This window comes from Pleurodeles waltl, unplaced genomic scaffold (assembly GCF_031143425.1).
Source record: "Pleurodeles waltl isolate 20211129_DDA unplaced genomic scaffold, aPleWal1.hap1.20221129 scaffold_69, whole genome shotgun sequence".
NCBI classification, from domain to species: domain Eukaryota; kingdom Metazoa; phylum Chordata; class Amphibia; order Caudata; family Salamandridae; genus Pleurodeles; species Pleurodeles waltl.
In genome coordinates this window covers 1,516,915-1,530,331 of record NW_027150390.1, presented here as the reverse complement: position 1 = coordinate 1,530,331, position 13,417 = coordinate 1,516,915, and the positions used below count along the sequence as shown (strand labels likewise).

The following is a 13,417-nucleotide window of genomic DNA, read 5'->3' as shown; positions in this document are numbered from 1 at the left end:
CACCGGGTGCACCTCTGGCTCCCAGGTAAGGCCAAAACCTGAGCATGGTAGCGCAGGATCACAGAGAAGGAGCGGGTGGGGGTGCTTCTGTCTTGACAAAGGCGTGACATGGCTAGTGACTGAGAGGGCCTTGACTTTCCCCTATAATTGACTGTGAGAGGGGAAGGCGAAGATTTTCTGCACCCAGCATGCCTTGTGACATTCTTAGGCAAATGAGGTGAGAGCCCTGCCAGAATAGCTCCAGCGATCCCATGCCACTCCTCTGAAGGCTCCTGATCTGCATAACCACAGCATTTTGAACAGGAAGCAGAGTGGCGCAGCGGAAGCGTGCTGGGCCCATAACCCAGAGGTCGATGGATTGAAACCATCCTCTGCTAGCATGGATTGATTTTTTTTCTTGTGAGGACCACTCTCTCGTTTCCACGCTGCCAGAGCGGAAAACAGCAGGCTTGTGCCAGCTTTTTGTGGGAAGAGACTGCTCAACTATCGGTCTCTGCTCAAAGTCAGGGAGACAGATGGTCAGAGAATCAACCCTACACTTCAAAGGAAATGATGCACAGTTATGACCATTAAAGAAAGATGGGACCCTCGCACTTCTTTCTGAGCCTGCTTGGAACGTTATTATTCCCTTTTTTTGTCCTGCTATTATCAATCTCCTGTGAATTTCGTGGAGCTGTTTTCTTTCTCTACCCTGCTGTTTTTCCCTTGCTGCCAATATATGCTTATTTCAATGATTTGAACTGCTGCTTTCCCTTTCTCCTTTTCTGCGCAGCTTTTGCATTGGTTTCAATCTCCAGTTCCTTAGCAGTTGCAAGAACTTTTTTCCTGATTTTCATGTTGGTCTGTAAACCAAAAATACCTCTGATACTGGTGCAATATAGTCATTGAACTCAGGATTGTGATGTCTAGAGTTTAAAAAAAACATATGCCACGGAGCGTTGGTGCTATAGTGGTGAGCATAGCTGCCTTCCAAGCAGTTGACCCGGGTTCGATTCCCGGCCAACGCAGTGCTAATATTTATACATTAAGCAAGCTGTAGCTATTCTAACGCAATATGTTAAAAAAAAGAGAAATATCTTGACCAGATTACTCAGCTATTAGATAAATAATAAACAAAGACATAGGCAGGCATCCCAAAAGCCCCGTCTGCGACTTTCTATGTCCTGAAATTTTTATATTTTACAAACAGCAGTCACCACTCACAACTGCTGGTAATAAATGGGCTGCAGGGGGGCAGGCAATGAAACTGCTAAGCCCTTCTGCCCGACCAGCCTTTAGAACTGCAGCATCTCTGCAGTAAAAAGTGTTTCAGGTCAATATCTCTCCCCTGGAAAAAATGTGCGAGACCCACCACCGATAAATGTGGCAAAAGTCCCCAACATTTTCTGCATATTTGTGCTCTTACCTGAAAGCAGCGCCACCTTGTAGTCATCGCAGGCAACTGCAGCATACAACCAAATTTATCCGAGAGCAAGGTGAAAGAAACCCAAGGGAACAGCCCCTGTCTGCAGCAGGAAGGTTGGCTGCTTCGAATGGACAGAACTTCCAGTCCTAAGTCCACTCATGTCCCGAACGCTCCCAAACGCTCATACCGGGCAAGCCCTCACTGGGTGCACCTCTGGCTCCCAGGTAAGGCCAAAACCTGAGCATGGTAGCGCAGGATCACAGAGAAGGAGCGGGTGGGGGTGCTTCTGTCTTGACAAAGGCGTGACATGGCTAGTGACTGAGAGGGCCTTGACTTTCCCCTATGACTGACTGTGAGAGGGGAAGGCGAAGATTTTCTGCACCCAGCATGCCTTGTGACATTCTTAGGCAAATGAGGTGAGAGCCCTGCCAGAATAGCTCCAGCGATCCCATGCCACTCCTCTGAAGGCTCCTGATCTGCATAACCACAGCATTTTGAGCAGGAAGCAGAGTGGCGCAGCGGAAGCGTGCTTGGCCCATAACCCAGAGGTCGATGGATCGAAACCATCCTCTGCTAGCATGGATTGATTTTTTTTCTTGTGTGGACCACTCTCTCGTTTCCATGCTGCCAGAGCGGAAAACAGCAGGCTTGTGCCAGCTTTTTGTGGGAAGAGACTGCTCAACTATCGGTCTCTGCTCAAAGTCAGGGAGACAGATGGTCAGAGAATCAACCCTACACTTCAAAGGAAATGATGCACAGTTATGACCATTAACGAAAGATGGAACCCTCGCACTTCTTTCTGAGGCTGCTTGGAACGTTATTATTCCCTTTTTTTGTCCTGCTATTATCAATCTCCTCTGAATTTTGTGGAGCTGTTTTCTTTCTCTACCCTGCTGTTTTTCCCTTGCTGCCAATATATGCTTATTTCAATGATTTGAACTGCTGCTTTCCCTTTCTCCTTTTCTGCGCAGCTTTTGCATTGGTTTCAATCTCCAGTTCCTTAGCAGTTGCAAGAACTTTTTTCCTGATTTTCATGTTGGTCTGTAAACCAAAAATACCTCTGATACTGGTGCAATATAGTCATTGAACTCAGGGTTGTGATGTCTAGAGTTTAAAAAAAACATATGCCACGGAGCGTTGGTGGTATAGTGGTGAGCATAGCTGCCTTCCAAGCAGTTGACCTGGGTTCGATTCCCGGCCAACGCAGTGCTAATATTTATACATTAAGCAAGCTGTAGCTATTCTAACGCAATATGTTAAAAAAAAGAGAAATATCTTGACCAGATTACTCAGCTATTAGATAAATAATAAACAAAGACATAGGCAGGCATCCCAAAAGCCCCGTCTGCGACTTTCTATGTCCTGAAATTTTTATATTTTACAAACAGCAGTCACCACTCACAACTGCTGGTAATAAATGGGCTGCAGGGGGGCAGGCAATGAAACGGCTAAGCCCTTCTGCCCGACCAGCCTTTAGAACAGCAGCATCTCTGCAGTAAAAAGTGTTTCAGGTCAATATCTCTCCCCTGGAAAAAATGTGCGAGACCCACCACCGATAAATGTGGCAAAAGTCCCCAACATTTTCTGCATATTTGTGCTCTTACCTGAATTCAGCGCCACCTTGTAGTCATCGCAGGCAACTGCAGCATACAACCAAATTTATCCAAGAGCAAGGTGAAAGAAACCCAAGGGAACAGCCCCTGTCTGCAGCAGGAAGGTTGGCTGCTTCGAATGGACAGAACTTCCAGTCCTAAGTCCACTCACGTCCCGAACGCTCATACCGGGCAAGCCCTCACTGGGTGCACCTCTGGCTCCCAGGTAAGGCCAAAACCTGAGCATGGTAGCGCAGGATCACAGAGAAGGAGCGGGTGGGGGTGCTTCTGTCTTGACAAAGGCGTGACATGGCTAGTGACTGAGAGGGCCTTGACTTTCCCCTATGACTGACTGTGAGAGGGGAAGGCGAAGATTTTCTGCACCCAGCATGCCTTGTGACATTCTTAGGCAAATGAGGTGAGAGCCCTGCCAGAATAGCTCCAGCGATCCCATGCCACTCCTCTGAAGGCTCCTGATCTGCATAACCACAGCATTTTCAACAGGGAGCAGAGTGGCGCAGCAGAAGCGTGCTGGGCCCATAACCCAGAGGTCGATTGATCGAAACCATGCTCTGCTAGCATGGATTGATTTTTTTCTTGTGAGGACCACTCTCTCGTTTCCACGCTGCCAGAGCGGAAAACAGCAGGCTTGTGCCAGCTTTTTGTGGGAAGAGACTGCTCAACTATCGGTCTCTGCTCAAAGTCAGGGAGACAGATGGTCAGAGAATCAACCCTACACTTCAAAGGAAATGATGCACAGTTATGACCATTAAAGAAAGATGGGACCCTCGCACTTCTTTCTGAGGCTGCTTGGAACGTTATTATTCCCTTTTTTTGTCCTGCTATTATCAATCTCCTGTGAATTTCGTGGAGCTGTTTTCTTTCTCTACCCTGCTGTTTTTCCCTTGCTGCCAATATATTCTTATTTCAATGATTTGAACTGCTGCTTTCCCTTTCTCCTTTTCTGCGCAGCTTTTGCATTGGTTTCAATCTCCAGTTCCTTAGCAGTTGCAAGAACTTTTTTCCTGATTTTCATGTTGGTCTGTAAACCAAAAATACCTCTGATACTGGTGCAATATAGTCATTGAACTCAGGGTTGTGATGTCTAGAGTTTAAAAAAAACATATGCCACGGAGCGTTGGTGGTATAGTGGTGAGCATAGCTGCCTTCCAAGCAGTTGACCCGGGTTCGATTCCCGTCCAACGCGGTGCTAATATTTATACATTAAGCAAGCTGTAGCTATTCTAACGCAATATGTTAAAAAAAAGAGAAATATCTTGACCAGATTACTCAGCTATTAGATAAATAATAAACAAAGACATAGGCAGGCATCCCAAAAGCCCCGTCTGCGACTTTCTATGTCCTGAAATTTTTATATTTTACAAACAGCAGTCACCACTCACAACTGCTGGTAATAAATGGGCTGCAGGGGGGCAGCCAATGAAACGGCTAAGCCCTTCTGCCCGACCAGCCTTTAGAACTGCAGCATCTCTGCAGTAAAAAGTGTTTCAGGTCAATATCTCTCCCCTGGAAAAAATGTGCGAGACCCACCACCGATAAATGTGGCAAAAGTCCCCAACATTTTATGCATATTTGTGCTCTTACCTGAAAGCAGCGCCACCTTGTAGTCATCGCAGGCAACTGCAGCATACAACCAAATTTATCCAAGAGCAAGGTGAAAGAAACCCAAGGGAACAGCCCCTGTCTGCAGCAGGAAGGTTGGCTGCTTTGAATGGACAGAACTTCCAGTCCTTAATCAACTCACTTCCCAAACGCTCTCACCGGGTGCACCTCTGGCTCCCAGGTAAGGCCAAAACCTGAGCATGGTAGCGCAGGATCACAGAGAAGGAGCAGGTGGGGGTGCTTCTGTCTTGACAAAGGCGTGACATGGCTAGTGACTGAGAGGGCCTTGACTTTCCCCTATGACTGACTGTGAGAGGGGAAGGCGAAGATTTTCTGCACCCAGCATGCCTTGTGACATTCTTAGGCAAATGAGGTGAGAGCCCTGCCAGAATAGCTCCAGCGATCCCATGCCACTCCTCTGAAGGCTCCTGATCTGCATAACCACAGCATTTTGAACAGGAAGCAGAGTGGCGCAGCGGAAGCGTGCTGGGCCCATAACCCAGAGGTCGATGGATCGAAACCATCCTCTGCTAGCATGGATTGATTTTTTTTCTTGTGAGGACCACTCTCTCGTTTCCACGCTGCCAGAGCGGAAAACAGCAGGCTTGTGCCAGATTTTTGTGGGAAGAGACTGCTCAACTATCGGTCTCTGCTCAAAGTCAGGGAGACAGATGGTCAGAGAATCAACCCTACACTTCAAAGGAAATGATGCACAGTTATGACCATTAAAGAAAGATGGGACCCTCGCACTTCTTTCTGAGCCTGCTTGGAACGTTATTATTCCCTTTTTTTGTCCTGCTATTATCAATCTCCTGTGAATTTCGTGGAGCTGTTTTCTTTCTCCACCCTGCTGTTTTTCCCTTGCTGCCAATATATGCTTATTTCAATGATTTGAACTGCTGCTTTCCCTTTCTCCTTTTCTGCGCAGCTTTTGCATTGGTTTCAATCTCCAGTTCCTTAGCAGTTGCAAGAACTTTTTTCCTGATTTTCATGTTGGTCTGTAAACCAAAAATACCTCTGATACTGGTGCAATATAGTCATTGAACTCAGGGTTGTGATGTCTAGAGTTTAAAAAAAATATATGCCACGGAGCGTTGGTGGTATAGTGGTGAGCATAGCTGCCTTCCAAGCAGTTGACCCGGGTTCGATTCCCGGCCAACGCAGTGCTAAAATTTATACATTAAGCAAGCTGTAGCTATTCTAACGCAATATGTTAAAAAAAAGAGAAATATCTTGACCAGATTACTCAGCTATTAGATAAATAATAAACAAAGACATAGGCAGGCATCCCAAAAGCCCCGTCTGCGACTTTCTATGTCCTGAAATTTTTATATTTTACAAACAGCAGTCACCACTCACAACTGCTGGTAATAAATGGGCTGCAGGGGGGCAGGCAATGAAACGGCTAAGCCCTTCTGCCCGACCAGCCTTTAGAACTGCAGCATCTCTGCAGTAAAAAGTGTTTCAGGTCAATATCTCTCCCCTGGAAAAAATGTGCGAGACCCACCACGATAAATGTGGCAAAAGTCCCCAACATTTTATGCATATTTGTGCTCTTACCTGAAAGCAGCGCCACCTTGTAGTCATCGCAGGCAACTGCAGCATACAACCAAATTTATCCGAGAGCAAGGTGAAAGAAACCCAAGGGAACAGCCCCTGTCTGCAGCAGGAAGGTTGGCTGCTTCGAATGGACAGAACTTCCAGTCCTAAGTCCACTCACGTCCCGAACGCTCCCAAACGCTCAGCCCTCACCGGGTGCACCTCTGGCTCCCAGGTAAGGCCAAAACCTGAGCATGGTAGCGCAGGATCACAGAGAAGGAGCGGGTGGGGGTGCTTCTGTCTTGACAAAGGCGTGACATGGCTAGTGACTGAGAGGGCCTTGACTTTCCCCTATGACTGACTGTGAGAGGGGAAGGCGAAGATTTTCTGCACCCAGCATGCCTTGTGACATTCTTAGGCAAATGAGGTGAGAGCCCTGCCAGAATAGCTCCAGCGATCCCATGCCACTCCTCTGAAGGCTCCTGATCTGCATAACCACAGCATTTTGAACAGGAAGCAGAGTGGCGCAGCGGAAGCGTGCTGGGCCCATAACCCAGAGGTCGATGGATCGAAACCATCCTCTGCTAGCATGGATTGATTTTTTTTCTTGTGAGGACCACTCTCTCGTTTCCACGCTGCCAGAGCGGAAAACAGCAGGCTTGTGCCAGCTTTTTGTGGGAAGAGACTGCTCAACTATCGGTCTCTGCTCAAAGTCAGGGAGACAGATGGTCAGAGAATCAACCCTACACTTCAAAGGAAATGATGCACAGTTATGACCATTAAAGAAAGATGGGACCCTCGCACTTCTTTCTGAGCCTGCTTGGAACGTTATTATTCCCTTTTTTTGTCCTGCTATTATCAATCTCCTGTGAATTTCGTGGAGCTGTTTTCTTTCTCTACCCTGCTGTTTTTCCCTTGCTGCCAATATATGCTTATTTCAATGATTTGAACTGCTGCTTTCCCTTTCTCCTTTTCTGCGCAGCTTTTGCATTGGTTTCAATCTCCAGTTCCTTAGCAGTTGCAAGAACTTTTTTCCTGATTTTCATGTTGGTCTGTAAACCAAAAATACCTCTGATACTGGTGCAATATAGTCATTGAACTCAGGGTTGTGATGTCTAGAGTTTAAAAAAAACATATGCCACGGAGCATTGGTGGTATAGTGGTGAGCATAGCTGCCTTCCAAGCAGTTGACCCGGGTTCGATTCCCGGCCAACGCAGTGCTAATATTTATACATTAAGCAAGCTGTAGCTATTCTAACGCAATATGTTAAAAAAAAGAGAAATATCTTGACCAGATTACTCAGCTGTTAGATAAATAATAAACAAAGACATAGGCAGGCATCCAAAAGCCCCGTCTGCGACTTTCTATGTCCTGAAATTTTTATATTTTACAAACAGCAGTCACCACTCACAACTGCTGGTAATAAATGGGCTGCAGGGGGGCAGGCAATGAAACGGCTAAGCCCTTCTGCCCGACCAGCCTTTAGAACTGCAGCATCTCTGCAGTAAAAAGTGTTTCAGGTCAATATCTCTCCCCTGGAAAAAATGTGCGAGACCCACCACCGATAAATGTGGCAAAAGTCCCCAAGATTTTATGCATATTTGTGCTCTTACCTGAAAGCAGCGCCACCTTGTAGTCATCGCAGGTAACTGCAGCATACAACCAAATTTATCCAAGAGCAAGGTGAAAGAAACCCAAGGGAACAGCCCCTGTCTGCAGCAGGAAGGTTGGCTGCTTCGAATGGACAGAACTTCCAGTCCTAAGTCCACTCACGTCCCGAACGCTCTCACCGGGTGCACCTCTGGCTCCCAGGTAAGGCCAAAACCTGAGCATGGTAGCGCAGGATCACAGAGAAGGAGCGGGTGGGGGTGCTTCTGTCTTGACAAAGGCGTGACATGGCTAGTGACTGAGAGGGCCTTGACTTTCCCCTATGACTGACTGTGAGAGGGGAAGGCGAAGATTTTCTGCACCCAGCATGCCTTGTGACATTCTTAGGCAAATGAGGTGAGAGCCCTGCCAGAATAGCTCCAGCGATCCCATGCCACTCCTCTGAAGGCTCCTGATCTGCATAACCACAGCATTTTGAACAGGAAGCAGAGTGGCGCAGCGGAAGCGTGCTGGGCCCATAACCCAGAGGTCGATGGATCGAAACCATCCTCTGCTAGCATGGATTGATTTTTTTTCTTGTGAGGACCACTCTCTCGTTTCCACGCTGCCAGAGCGGAAAACAGCAGGCTTGTGCCAGCTTTTTGTGGGAAGAGACTGCTCAACTATCGGTCTCTGCTCAAAGTCAGGGAGACAGATGGTCAGAGAATCAACCCTACACTTCAAAGGAAATGATGCACAGTTATGACCATTAAAGAAAGATGGGACCCTCGCACTTCTTTCTGAGCCTGCTTGGAACGTTATTATTCCCTTTTTTTGTCCTGCTATTATCAATCTCCTGTGAATTTAGTGGAGCTGTTTTCTTTCTCTACCCTGCTGTTTTTCCCTTGCTGCCAATATATGCTTATTTCAATGATTTGAACTGCTGCTTTCCCTTTCTCCTTTTCTGCGCAGCTTTTGCATTGGTTTCAATCTCCAGTTCCTTAGCAGTTGCAAGAACTTTTTTCCTGATTTTCATGTTGGTCTGTAAAACAAAAATACCTCTGATACTGGTGCAATATAGTCATTGAACTCAGGGTTGTGATGTCTAGAGTTTAAAAAAAACATATGCCACGGAGCGTTGGTGGTATAGTGGTGAGCATAGCTGCCTTCCAAGCAGTTGACCCGGGTTCGATTCCCGGCCAACGCAGTGCTAATATTTATACATTAAGCAAGCTGTAGCTATTCTAACGCAATATGTTAAAAAAAAGAGAAATATCTTGACCAGATTACTCAGCTATTAGATAAATAATAAACAAAGACATAGGCAGGCATCCCAAAAGCCCCGTCTTCGACTTTCTATGTCCTGAAATTTTTATATTTTACAAACAGCAGTCACCACTCACAACTGCTGGTAATAAATGGGCTGCAGGGGGGCAGGCAATGAAACGGCTAAGCCCTTCTGCCCGACCAGCCTTTAGAACTGCAGCATCTCTGCAGTAAAAAGTGTTTCAGGTCAATATCTCTCCCCTGGAAAAAATGTGCGAGACCCACCACCGATAAATGTGGCAAAAGTCCCCAACATTTTATGCATATTTGTGCTCTTACCTGAAAGCAGCGCCACCTTGTAGTCATCGCAGGCAACTGCAGCATACAACCAAATTTATCCGAGAGCAAGGTGAAAGAAACCCAAGGGAACAGCCCCTGTCTGCAGCAGGAAGGTTGGCTGCTTTGAATGGACAGAACTTCCAGTCCTAAGTCCACTCACGTCCCGAACGCTCATACCGGGCAAGCCCTCACAGGGTGCACCTCTGGCTCCCAGGTAAGGCCAAAACCTGAGCATGGAAGCGCAGGATCACAGAGAAGGAGCGGGTGGGGGTGCTTCTGTCTTGACAAAGGCGTGACATGGCTAGTGACTGAGAGGGCCTTGACTTTCCCCTATGACTGACTGTGAGAGGGGAAGGCGAAGATTTTCTGCACCCAGCATGCCTTGTGACATTCTTAGGCAAATGAGGTGAGAGCCCTGCCAGAATAGCTCCAGCGATCCCATGCCACTCCTCTGAAGGCTCCTGATCTGCATAACCACAGCATTTTGAGCAGGAAGCAGAGTGGCGCAGCGGAAGTGTGCTGGGCCCATAACCCAGAGGTCGATGGATCAAAACCATCCTCTGCTAGCATGGATTGATTTTTTTTCTTGTGAGGACCACTCTCTCGTTTCCACGCTGCCAGAGCGGAAAACAGCAGGCTTGTGCCAGCTTTTTGTGGGAAGAGACTGCTCAACTATCGGTCTCTGCTCAAAGTCAGGGAGACAGATGGTCAGAGAATCAACCCTACACTTCAAAGGAAATGATGCACAGTTATGACCATTAAAGAAAGATGGGACCCTCGCACTTCTTTCTGAGCCTGCTTGGAACGTTATTATTCCCTTTTTTTGTCCTGCTATTATCAATCTCCTGTGAATTTCGTGGAGCTGTTTTCTTTCTCTACCCTGCTGTTTTTCCCTTGCTGCCAATATATGCTTATTTCAATGATTTGAACTGCTGCTTTCCCTTTCTCCTTTTCTGCGCAGCTTTTGCATTGGTTTCAATCTCCAGTTCCTTAGCAGTTGCAAGAACTTTTTTCCTGATTTTCATGTTGGTCTGTAAACCAAAAATACCTCTGATACTGGTGCAATATAGTCATTGAACTCAGGGTTGTGATGTCTAGAGTTTAAAAAAAACATATGCCACGGAGCGTTGGTGGTATAGTGGTGAGCATAGCTGCCTTCCAAGCAGTTGACCCGGGTTCGATTCCCGGCCAACGCAGTGCTAATATTTTATACATTAAGCAAGCTGTAGCTATTCTAACGCAATATGTTAAAAAAAAGAGAAATATCTTGACCAGATTACTCAGCTATTAGATAAATAATAAACAAAGACATAGGCAGGCATCCCAAAAGCCCCGTCTGCGACTTTCTATGTCCTGAAATTTTTATATTTTACAAACAGCAGTCACCACTCACAACTGCTGGTAATAAATGGGCTGCAGGGGGGCAGGCAATGAAACGGCTAAGCCCTTCTGCCCGACCAGCCTTTAGAACTGCAGCATCTCTGCAGTAAAAAGTGTTTCAGGTCAATATCTCTCCCCTGGAAAAAATGTGCGAGACCCACCACCGATAAATGTGGCAAAAGTCCCCAACATTTTATGCATATTTGTGCTCTTACCTGAAAGCAGCGCCACCTTGTAGTCATCACAGGCAACTGCAGCATACAACCAAATTTATCCAAGAGCAAGGTGAAAGAAACCCAAGGGAACAGCCCCTGTCTGCAGCAGGAAGGTTGGCTGCTTCGAATGGACAGAACTTCCAGTCCTAAGTCCACTCACGTCCTGAACGCTCCCAAACGCTCATACCGGGCAAGCCCTCACCGGGTGCACCTCTGGCTCCCAGGTAAGGCCAAAACCTGAGCATGGTAGCGCAGGATCACAGAGAAGGAGCGGGTGGGGGTGCTTCTGTCTTGACAAAGGCGTGACATGGCTAGTGACTGAGAGGGCCTTGACTTTCCCCTATGACTGACTGTGAGAGGGGAAGGCGAAGATTTTCTGCACCCAGCATGCCTTGTGACATTCTTAGGCAAATGAGGTGAGAGCCCTGCCAGAATAGCTCAGGCGATCCCATGCCACTCCTCTGAAGGCTCCTGATCTGCATAACCACAGCATTTTGAACAGGAAGCAGAGTGGCGCAGCGGAAGCGTGCTGGGCCCATAACCCAGAGGTTGATGGATCGAAACCATCCTCTGCTAGCATGGATTGATTTTTTTTCTTGTGAGGACCACTCTCTCGTTTCCACGCTGCCAGAGCGGAAAACAGCAGGCTTGTGCCAGCTTTTTGTGTGAAGAGACTGCTCAACTATCGGTCTCTGCTCAAAGTCAGGGAGACAGATGGTCAGAGAATCAACCCTACACTTCAAAGGAAATGATGCACAGTTATGACCATTAAAGAAAGATGGGACAATCGCACTTCTTTCTGAGCCTGCTTGGAACGTTATTATTCCCTTTTTTTGTCCTGCTATTATCAATCTCCTGTGAATTTTGTGGAGCTGTTTTCTTTCTCTACCCTGCTGTTTTTCCCTTGCTGCCAATATATGCTTATTTCAATGATTTGAACTGCTGCTTTCCCTTTCTCCTTTTCTGCGCAGCTTTTGCATTGGTTTCAATCTCCAGTTCCTTAGCAGTTGCAAGAACTTTTTTCCTGATTTTCATGTTGGTCTGTAAACCAAAAATACCTCTGATACTGGTGCAATATAGTCATTGAACTCAGGGTTGTGATGTCTAGAGTTTAAAAAAAACATATGCCATGGAGCGTTGGTGGTATAGTGGTGAGCATAGCTGCCTTCCAAGCAGTTGACCTGGGTTTGATTCCCGGCCAACGCAGTGCTAGTATTTATACATTAAGCAAGCTGTAGCTATTCTAACGCAATATGTTAAAAAAAAGAGAAATATCTTGACCAGATTACTCAGCTATTAGATAAATAATAAACAAAGACATAGGCAGGCATCCCAAAAGCCCCGTCTGTGACTTTCTATGTCCTGAAATTTTTATATTTTACAAACAGCAGTCACCACTCACAACTGCTGGTAATAAATGGGCTGCAGGGGGGCAGGCAATGAAACGGCTAAGCCCTTCTGCCCGACCAGCCTTTAGAACTGCAGCATCTCTGCAGTAAAAAGTGTTTCAGGTCAATATCTCTCCCCTGGAAAAAATGTGCGAGACCCACCACCGATAAATGTGGCAAAAGTCCCCAACATTTTCTGCATATTTGTGCTCTTACCTGAAAGCAGCGCCACCTTGTAGTCATCGCAGGCAAATGCAGCATACAACCAAATTTATCCGAGAGCAAGGTGAAAGAAACCCAAGGGAACAGCCCCTGTCTGCAGCAGGAAGGTTGGCTGCTTCGAATGGACAGAACTTCCAGTCCTAAGTCCACTCACGTCCCGAACGCTCATACCGGGCAAGCCCTCAGCGGGTGCACCGCTGGCTCCCAGGTAAGGCCAAAACCTGAGCATGGTAGCGCAGGATCACAGAGAAGGAGCGGGTGGGGGTGCTTCTGTCTTGACAAAGGCGTGACGTGGCTAGTGACTGAGAGGGCCTTGACTTTCCCCTATGACTGACTGTGAGAGGGGAAGGCGAAGATTTTCTGCACCCAGCATGCCTTGTGACATTCTTAGGCAAATGAGGTGAGAGCCCTGCCAGAATAGCTCCAGCGATCCCATGCCACTCCTCTGAAGGCTCCTGATCTGCATAACCACAGCATTTTGAGCAGGAAGCAGAGTGGCGCAGCGGAAGCGTCCTGGGCCCATAACCCAGAGGTCGATGGATCGAAACTATCCTCTGCTAGCATGGATTGATTTTTTTTCTTGTGAGGACCACTCTCTCGTTTCCACGCTGCCAGAGCGGAAAACAGCAGGCTTGTGCCAGCTTTTTGTGGGAAGAGACTGCTCAACTATCGGTCTCTGCTCAAAGTCAGGGAGACAGATGGTCAGAGAATCAACCCTACACTTCAAAGGAAATGATGCACAGTTATGACCATTAACGAAAGATGGGACCCTCGCACTTCTTTCTGAGGCTGCTTGGAACGTTATTATTCCCTTTTTTTGTCCTGCTATTATCAATCTCCTCTGAATTTCGTGGAGCTGT

At 47.1% G+C, this 13,417-nt stretch overlaps 4 non-coding genes across 4 annotated transcripts; all 4 read left to right on the top strand.

Annotated features, from left to right (window-relative positions):
* The first annotated feature begins 2,539 nt into the window (after positions 1–2,539).
* Positions 2,540–2,611, top strand: TRNAG-UCC (transfer RNA glycine (anticodon UCC)). Its single transcript has one exon. It is a non-coding gene; the product is annotated as a tRNA-Gly (tRNA).
* A 3,100-nt stretch (positions 2,612–5,711) lies between these two features.
* TRNAG-UCC (transfer RNA glycine (anticodon UCC)) lies at positions 5,712–5,783 on the top strand. The gene has a single exon. It is a non-coding gene; the product is annotated as a tRNA-Gly (tRNA).
* Positions 5,784–8,882: 3,099 nt separating this feature from the next.
* On the top strand, positions 8,883–8,954 carry TRNAG-UCC (transfer RNA glycine (anticodon UCC)). The gene has a single exon. It is a non-coding gene; the product is annotated as a tRNA-Gly (tRNA).
* A 1,522-nt stretch (positions 8,955–10,476) lies between these two features.
* Positions 10,477–10,548, top strand: TRNAG-UCC (transfer RNA glycine (anticodon UCC)). The gene has a single exon. It is a non-coding gene; the product is annotated as a tRNA-Gly (tRNA).
* Positions 10,549–13,417: the final 2,869 nt, after the last annotated feature.